Genomic DNA, 8,884 nt, shown 5'->3' on the forward strand with positions numbered 1-8,884 from the left:
AAAATTCCCTATAAATATACAAAAATTTATGTCAAATTTATAGGAGTATTCTAAACTATTATTAATTTTGTTGTTAAAGGAAATTTCAATTTTATATTAACTATTTATTTTTATACAAAATGTAATTTGCTTGCATTATGTGCACATATGCAACATTTGCTATTTGCCAAAACATAATGTTTGACAGATTGCAACAGTGATGCCAATTCTCGCTTAGCGTCTATAGGCCTTAGCCTATAAATTACGGCTTTTATAAAGTGTATTTCTTTGACATGAATGCTCCAATAAAACAACTTTTAGTGCTTAAGAATAACTTGGCATCACTGCTAAGTTATTTTTTTATAAACACATAAAAAAAATTCAAACAAATTTGCGATTGAATTTTAAAAAAAATTTTATCAAAAAATTACCTTTTTAGAATATTTACTCAATATTCTAAAATATGTTAATTACTCATTAACACTCGCAACAGTTTTAAATAATAAAAAACAGACTTGAGTTTTGCATGTTAATTTTTAAACAACACGCGTTCTATTGGAGCATTCATGTAAAAGAATACACCTTATATAAAATCTTTATTTAAAGTCTGGTAAAAACATCTGTTTCTTGATAAACAAATTAAGTAAAAAAGTAATTATAAATTTGATTAAAGTTGAAGCAATGCAATTCATATTTCAGAATTAATAATAATTTAGCTTTTAAAATGTAACATAATAATAAATATATTATTTAATAAAACCAAAATAATAATAAAATAAAATAAATTATTGTAATAGTTAAATAATTACCATTAATTGATTTAAATTCGTCGAAATTGTAATAATTATATGTTTATAATTTTTATAGTTATTTAATTATTAATAAATAAGTTATAACAATTAATCAAATTAAATGAAAATAATTAATTTATTAAATAATAGTTGTTCTTATTATTCTTAACATTCTTCTTATTCAGAGGTTCCTCTTGGCCTCTGAATTGGTGAACGAATTTCAGGTACGTTGACGCTATCTTGCAATGTCTCGCTGATGTCGGATGCGGAAGACGAACTACTGAAACAAAAATTCAGTAAGTATTGGGAGTCGGGTAGACTAATCTTTAGCACTCTAAAACTACTTCGACCTCACTTGTTCTCCGCCTGATTCAACTGATTCCGCGCATAACGTAACCCTATCGTCGATAATTTATAATAGAAGCCTACCTTCGAAGAGGGACTTTCTTTTGGAAATAATCTGAAGGTTTCGAGTTTAATTAAGGCTTCGCCAAGCACAGTATTGCTAGTCTTCTCATCTTCTTCTTTTTTCTGTGTGTTTGCTTAGCTTTGGCAATAAAACCCATCTATTCCAGCTTTTTAGAAATATACCGCTATTGAAGCATACTATAATAGTCAGCTATCAGCTTTTAGGTTTAAAACACTTTCTTTGTTGTTACAGCTCTCTCATGACTTAATTCTTTGTGATGGTAAAAGGCTTTCTCATTGCCTGAAGAGATCAAAGTAAATTGTCCACAACTACTAAATCAGTGGGCTATGACGTATTCGATAACAATATTGATCATGGCTAATTTGTACGCTCTACCCAATGCATCAATATTTAGCCTTTCGCACAGCTCTTTGCAGCGAGTTGCGTAGACATTGAAGGAGCCTTTGATAACACTTCACATGAGGTTATAAACTCAACTATTTCTAAAAGAGGAATCAATGGCACACTCTCACGCTGGATGAGCAATATGCTTCGCACCAGGAGAGTAGAAATTCCGACCAGCAATGGTAATATTTTTGCAAATACTTCGCGAGGGTGCCCACAAGGTGGAGTATTATCACCCCTTATGTGGAGTATGGTAGTGGATGAACTATTGGTAAAACTGGACAGGAATGGCTTCCAAATCCAGGGGTACGCCGATGATGTGGTAATTATCTGCAGAGGAAAATATGAGAGTACTCTGTGCGAAAGAATCCAGTTAGGCTTAAAACTAACTAAAGAATGGTGCAATTCGGTTGGGCTGAAAATAAATCCAGCAAAAACAACCATTGTGCTATTCACTAAGAAATACAAAATAAAAAACCTTAAACCCATCCGCTTAGATGGGTTTGAAATAAAACTACAAAAGGAGGTAAAATTTTTGGGTATAATTTTAGACCAAAAATTAACATGGAAATCTCATATCCAAGAAGTGACAAAAAAGGCAACCAAAGCCTTTATGACATGTAGATCCATCGCAGGTAAGAATTGGGGATGTACACCAAAGTCACTGCGATGGATATACACAGCAGTAATCAGACCAATGATCACCTACGGATCAATAGTCTGGCAGAACTGCACAAATCAACAAAGCGTTATCAACACACTCAACAAGGTACAACGACTTGCATGTGTAAGCATAACAGGAGCAATGAGAACATGTCCCACGTCATCAATTGAAGTACTCCTGGAACTTACTCCTCTTCATATCTATGTGCAATCACAGGCGAAGAGGGCTGCTCTAAGAGTAAATACAAATAAGGTGACTGGTCTTGAAACCAATAGCAAAAAACTTGATACTTTGGCTGCACAAATCCCAGAAATTGAAATGCCAATGGACAGGATGATTGTAAAGCATAACTTTACAAAAAACTTCAAAACTGAACTTGGCAACAAAAAGAACTGGGAGGTTTGTCTAACATCCCAAAAATAAAAGAAACCATGATAACATGGTATACAGACGGCTCTCTCACCAATGAGGGAGCTGGAGCTGGTGTTTATGGACCAGGCAAAAAATACTGGGAAGCATTAGGAAACAATACAACCATCTTTCAAGCGGAAATATACGCGATAGATAGATGCGCCAGTTTCAATATTGAACGTAACTACCGGAACCGTAAAATTGCAATACTGACTGACAGCCAGGCAGCTATAATGGCACTCATATCTTACCAGGTAACATCCAAACTGGTATGGGAATGCATTGACAAGCTGAACACACTCGGTGGGATCAATCAGGTGCACCTTTTATGGATTCCGGGACATACTGGTATCCAAGGTAATGAAATAGCAGACAAACTTGCAAGAAGAGGCGCGGCATCAAGAATGATAGGCCCAGAACCATTCTGTGGTCTAGGCAAAGGAGCTATATCCATTATCATGAATGACGCAGAGAAAAAAGAGAGAGAACTCTATTGGTTAATGCTACCAAGACTCTCACAATCTAAAATGCTTTTAGGGACTTACAACCTAAAACGCTTTAAAGATTGCATAGTGCAATCAAAGACTAACATAAGAATTATTACGGGTTTACTGACCGGTCACTGCAGATTGAATAATCACCTATCGAAGTTAGGAATTCAATCCAACTCAGACTGCAGATACTGCAGGGAAGAGAGAGAAACGGCATACCATGTGCTTGGGGAGTGCCCGGCACTGATGCATAAACGAAAGAAACACCTAGGAGGGTATTTCATGGATCATAAGGATTCAAGACTGGAGAAGATAGGATCCATACTGTCTTTCATTAAAGAAATCGGACTTGGAGAAATACTCTAACCCGACAAAGGGGCACAATAGATCTTTTAGGTCGCAGTGCACGATCCCTTACTCAATAATAATAATGTTTATAATTTTTATAGTTATTTAATTATTAATAAATAAGTTATAACAATTAATCAAATTAAATGAAAATAATTAATTTATTAAATAATAGTTGTTCTTATTATTCTTAACATTCTTCTTATTCAGAGGTTCCTCTTGGCCTCTGAATTGGTGAACGAATTTCAGGTACGTTGACGCTATCTTGCAATGTCTCGCTGATGTCGGATGCGGAAGACGAACTACTGAAACAAAAATTCAGTAAGTATTGGGAGTCGGGTAGACTAATCTTTAGCACTCTAAAACTACTTCGACCTCACTTGTTCTCCGCCTGATTCAACTGATTCCGCGCATAACGTAACCCTATCGTCGATAATTTATAATAGAAGCCTACCTTCGAAGAGGGACTTTCTTTTGGAAATAATCTGAAGGTTTCGAGTTTAATTAAGGCTTCGCCAAGCACAGTATTGCTAGTCTTCTCATCTTCTTCTTTTTTCTGTGTGTTTGCTTAGCTTTGGCAATAAAACCCATCTATTCCAGCTTTTTAGAAATATACCGCTATTGAAGCATACTATAATAGTCAGCTATCAGCTTTTAGGTTTAAAACACTTTCTTTGTTGTTACAGCTCTCTCATGACTTAATTCTTTGTGATGGTAAAAGGCTTTCTCATTGCCTGAAGAGATCAAAGTAAATTGTCCACAACTACTAAATCAGTGGGCTATGACGTATTCGATAACAATATTGATCATGGCTAATTTGTACGCTCTACCCAATGCATCAATATTTAGCCTTTCGCACAGCTCTTTGCAGCGAGTTGCGTAATTACTCATTATTATTAACTTTTTCAGGCTATAATCAATTTTAGCCACCCTTAGCTGTTTAAATTGGATTAGATCTAACTTTGGTGTAACATAACATGGGAAGAAAAAAATTCATTCATTCATTCATGCGTTTAAGGGGTTGGTAATCTGGAGTAATTCATCTTACCGAATCTTGGTTATATTCTTGCCTTATCATATTTATCACTTACCCATACATAATTTTTACTATTATGGAGTTGATTACAAAGGAGCGCAAGATCTATATGTTAATCACTCACAGTTTGCTGCAGTAAGTCCTGAGCAGCTATGCAGTGGTTTTTATTGATTTCGAAAATAATCATCTCATCGCTCTTTTTTCGTCTTCTAATGTTTTGGGTGGCACGATGTTGTGAGCACTGCTCCCTAATTATTTACAACCAGAAAGTGCTCATTTTCATGGGTTCATACATATCCTTGTTTGGTGCCATTACTCTGATACTTTTCTTATTTTTAATATCTGTTGAATTGATTAAATCCCTAGCACTTAAAACATTTTATTAAAGTGACACATTCGTGCCCATTTCAACTTCATTGTAACTTCGTTTAATTTTAAGTTTTATGTCAAATTAACTGTATCGTATAGTATGTGCTTCACTGCTACTTGAAATTTTCCGAATATTTTCTCTACAGGCGAAAATTACAATAGTGGTTTGTTTATGTGGTAGCAAAGAAACAATATTACTTGCGTTGCCATCTTAACAAGTTGAGTTTGTCTGAAATGACAGAATGCTGACTCTTCCTGGAAGTTCAGATTTTCTTGTGATCACCTGGCTCTAACAGAACAGAAAAAAAATTCTTTATCCGGAATTTCCATCTTCCTCTGATATTAAAAAATCCGCATCTAAAGACGCTCTGACTTTTATTGTCGGAAGATCCTTCTTTGTGTTTAGTTAAAAACAATTTATATTAATTAATTGCTAATTAAAATAGGGTAAACTTCAACAGAAATTTTTAACTTAATTAAAATGAATTTGTAAAACGTCTAAATAAAGTGTGAAATAGATGTCCAAATTACTACAAATGTTTTAGACAAATAAGCTTGGACTTTAAATGCTATTTCTGTTTAATCTTTAACTAGCTTTTGAAAAAAAAGTTGTGTTTGTTCAATACAATATATATTTCATAGTTATCTTGGGTTTCAACTGTCTTTCGTTGAACGTAAGAAAATTCGAACACACATTTTCTGATTTAAGGAAACAAACTTGTTTGGAAGAGCAATGAATATTGTTGTTGCAATGAGAGATATTTCATTTATGAATTCAGGGTTGCATTTGAAATTTTGTAAGTTTTTACAGTTTGGTAACAATTGATAGTCACTTCACAAACATTTTTCACATAACGTTACCATTTGAGCACCACATACACAAACCAATTTTATTCGTTTCATGTTTGAACGAAAAAGTATGCCGATTTAAATATCATTTTTCGTTCAAAATCAATAAACATGTTTCACATGTCAGTCTGAATGGCACTTCACATTTCCAATTGACCTATGTAAGAAACGGCTTTGTCTAAAAACTTTGAAGAAATTTTATGTTCATACTGAACATCTATATAATTCTTCACGATTCTTCACGATTCATATTAAAACTACTCTCACATTCGCATTCGATTATTTTTAATAGAAACAAAATGCTTTTCATATATATATTCTTTCTTACTAAGTCATCATGTAAAGTTAATCCTGCAAATTGATTTTTAATTTTATTGAAATATAAATAAAAAGCTATTATAACAAAATTACTTTAAATACATAATGAAAAATTGGAAGCTCTGTTTACTATATTTGCTTTTCTTTTAAATAAAAAGACATATTTGCATATTTTGCAATTTTCCGTCTGTCCGGTGGTATATTCAGAATACACAACAATAGGCCTGAAATTTAATAATAATCAAATTCAAAAATGTTAATAATTACAATGGCGATAAATAATTATAAACTTTTAAAGAAAAATAAAATTCTAACATCGCTAATCCATATCACTAAACAGCATGTATGATAATCTAATAACTGCACAAAATTATTTATTTAATTAATAATTGCTTTATTAGTACTTGAATTTGCTCTATATACGATATGCTGCGAACATATAGTAGATTGATAAATCTGGATTCAATCTAGATTTAATCTAGATCTGTCAAATTTTGTTGCCCAATCGAACATTTTTAGAGTAATCTTAAATTTTTGTAGTTGCGTTAGTAAATAAACCAATTAAAATTATTGATCATATTCGAGTTCTTTTCGAGTCTTCTGCCTGATTAAAACAATCATAAAAGCGCTTATTTTCTGATCAAAAATGATTCTTTTATCGGGAGAAAACGTTACTCTACCTGCGATTCTTCTTGAAGAGTTTTTCATGATTCACTTCTCCAATCAGTTTTGACACATTTTCGATTCGTATTTATAATCATTTGCGAGTCTTCTAAGAACCAATTATTAGTATTTGTAATCATCTACATTTTGTTATTGAACTTACAAAAAATCGCATCTTAAGCGTTGTCACATGAAGTTAATCAGTTTTCATATCAAAAGTGCTCGAATAAGACTCAGCAAGGTTGCATACAATATTCACTACAAAATCTTCACCTCTATTCTATTCCGTTTTCAGAAATGGTAACAAGTTAAAAAATATATCTTCATCTGCATTTGCAATCATATGGAAAAAATATGGAAACAAATCGCACTTTCTTCTCTGTCAAACAGTGGCGTAACTACATTTTTTAGGCCTGTAAGCAAATTCTAACTAAGGGGCCCCTACCAACATACTAAGGGGCCCCTCTTTTTATACTCTTTATACGAAAAAATGTAAAAAGGGTATATAAGGTTTGTCAAGATTTTCGTAACGCATTAAAGGAAACTTCGGAAATACCATTAAGTATATATCAGTATACTTTTACAGTTCAAACTACTCTCTCAGCTTTTGAACTCTTCGAATGAAACTTTATACACATACTTTTCGGGAGCGCACCCTGTTCACCATTTGATTTGATTGAAATTGGACGTCTATTTCTTGTAGCTGTGATATAAACTTAACAATCGGATATGAGGTTTCTCCGTTTTTAATAAAGGTATTCAAATGGAATTTGGTGTATACAGTACTGATATTTGCAAAAGACAACGTACAAAATTATTTTCAAATGGGTTTAAACTTAGATATAGCCTCCATATAAACTCTCGATTAAGACACATATTTTTCTTAGAAAAACTTTTTTATTTCATTAATAGGTTTAATATTTTATTTGAAGTACATACATATTATGTACTTTAAATTTAAAATTTACGTATCTTTTATAAAATGCAATATGAAGTTATTCCAACAAAAAACGTTTCGTCCCACTTTTGATAATTTATTAAAAAGAAATACAATGAATACAAAAATTTATAGTGGGGCCCCCTAAATTCAGGGGCCCGAAAGCGTTGCTTCCAGTTGCTTCCCTGTAGTTACGCCACTGCTGTCAAATGATATAAAACAGCTGTTTCAGAGTAATCTTGCTACTCTGGCGAACTATCTAGAGTGTTATAAATTATTCTCGAGTGTTATATATTTCGCCCGAGATTTACCAATCAGAAATGAAAACTAAACGTGAATCTTGATTACAAAAGTCAGCCCAGATTTACCAATCGAAAACGCCAATAGTTGAATCTGCTAATATTAGGTGTAGTGAAAAGAAGTCCATTATTTTCCCAATAAATACATAGCTTTAGTTACCTGTATTTCTCGTTGTATAAGCCCGATCGGATTATGGCGCTAGATGGCGTTAGATTATGCTATACAGGCGATCTCAACGGTTCCACTTAGACCTATAAGCCCATTATATCACCGTATAATTAAAAATTCAAGGGTTAGAACCATTGACAAAGCTTATAATGCTATTCAGAAGGAGGTCTTTTCGTTCGCCAAGATCATTCGCCAAAATGGCTTTAGAAAGATGAGATTTCGTATTAAAAAAACTTTTGACAGTTTGATAATTGATCGAATCAGTTTTGTTTGAGCGCAAGTAAAAGATGGATACTAGCAAAGAGAAAATACGCTAGTACTTTTTAATAAAGGTGAAAACGCAAGCCAAGCTGCTGAACATGTGAATATTGTTTATGGTTTTGATACTGTAACAATCAATCATAGGGTGGTTTGGTTTTGGTTTCGTCGATTTCGTTCCGGTAATTTCGATGTCAAAAATGCACCACGCACTGAAAAGCCAATTGTCAAAAATGTCGATAAAATCATAGAAATTGTCGAATCCAACTAATGTAAGCACTGTTTCGATTGCCCAAGAGTTAAAAATTGCACAAAAACCGTTTGGAACCATTTCAATAAGACTGAATAACAAAAGAAGCTCGATGTATGGGTGCCACACGAGTCAACCTCAAGGATCAAATTTCCATCTGCGAATCGTGACAAAATCGACCCATTTCTGACTGGTGAATCACTTACAAAAACTCCAAGTGAAAACATTCGTTATTGAA

Source organism: Teleopsis dalmanni, chromosome X (assembly GCF_002237135.1).
Source record: "Teleopsis dalmanni isolate 2A chromosome X, ASM223713v2, whole genome shotgun sequence".
In the NCBI taxonomy this organism is placed as follows: domain Eukaryota; kingdom Metazoa; phylum Arthropoda; class Insecta; order Diptera; family Diopsidae; genus Teleopsis; species Teleopsis dalmanni.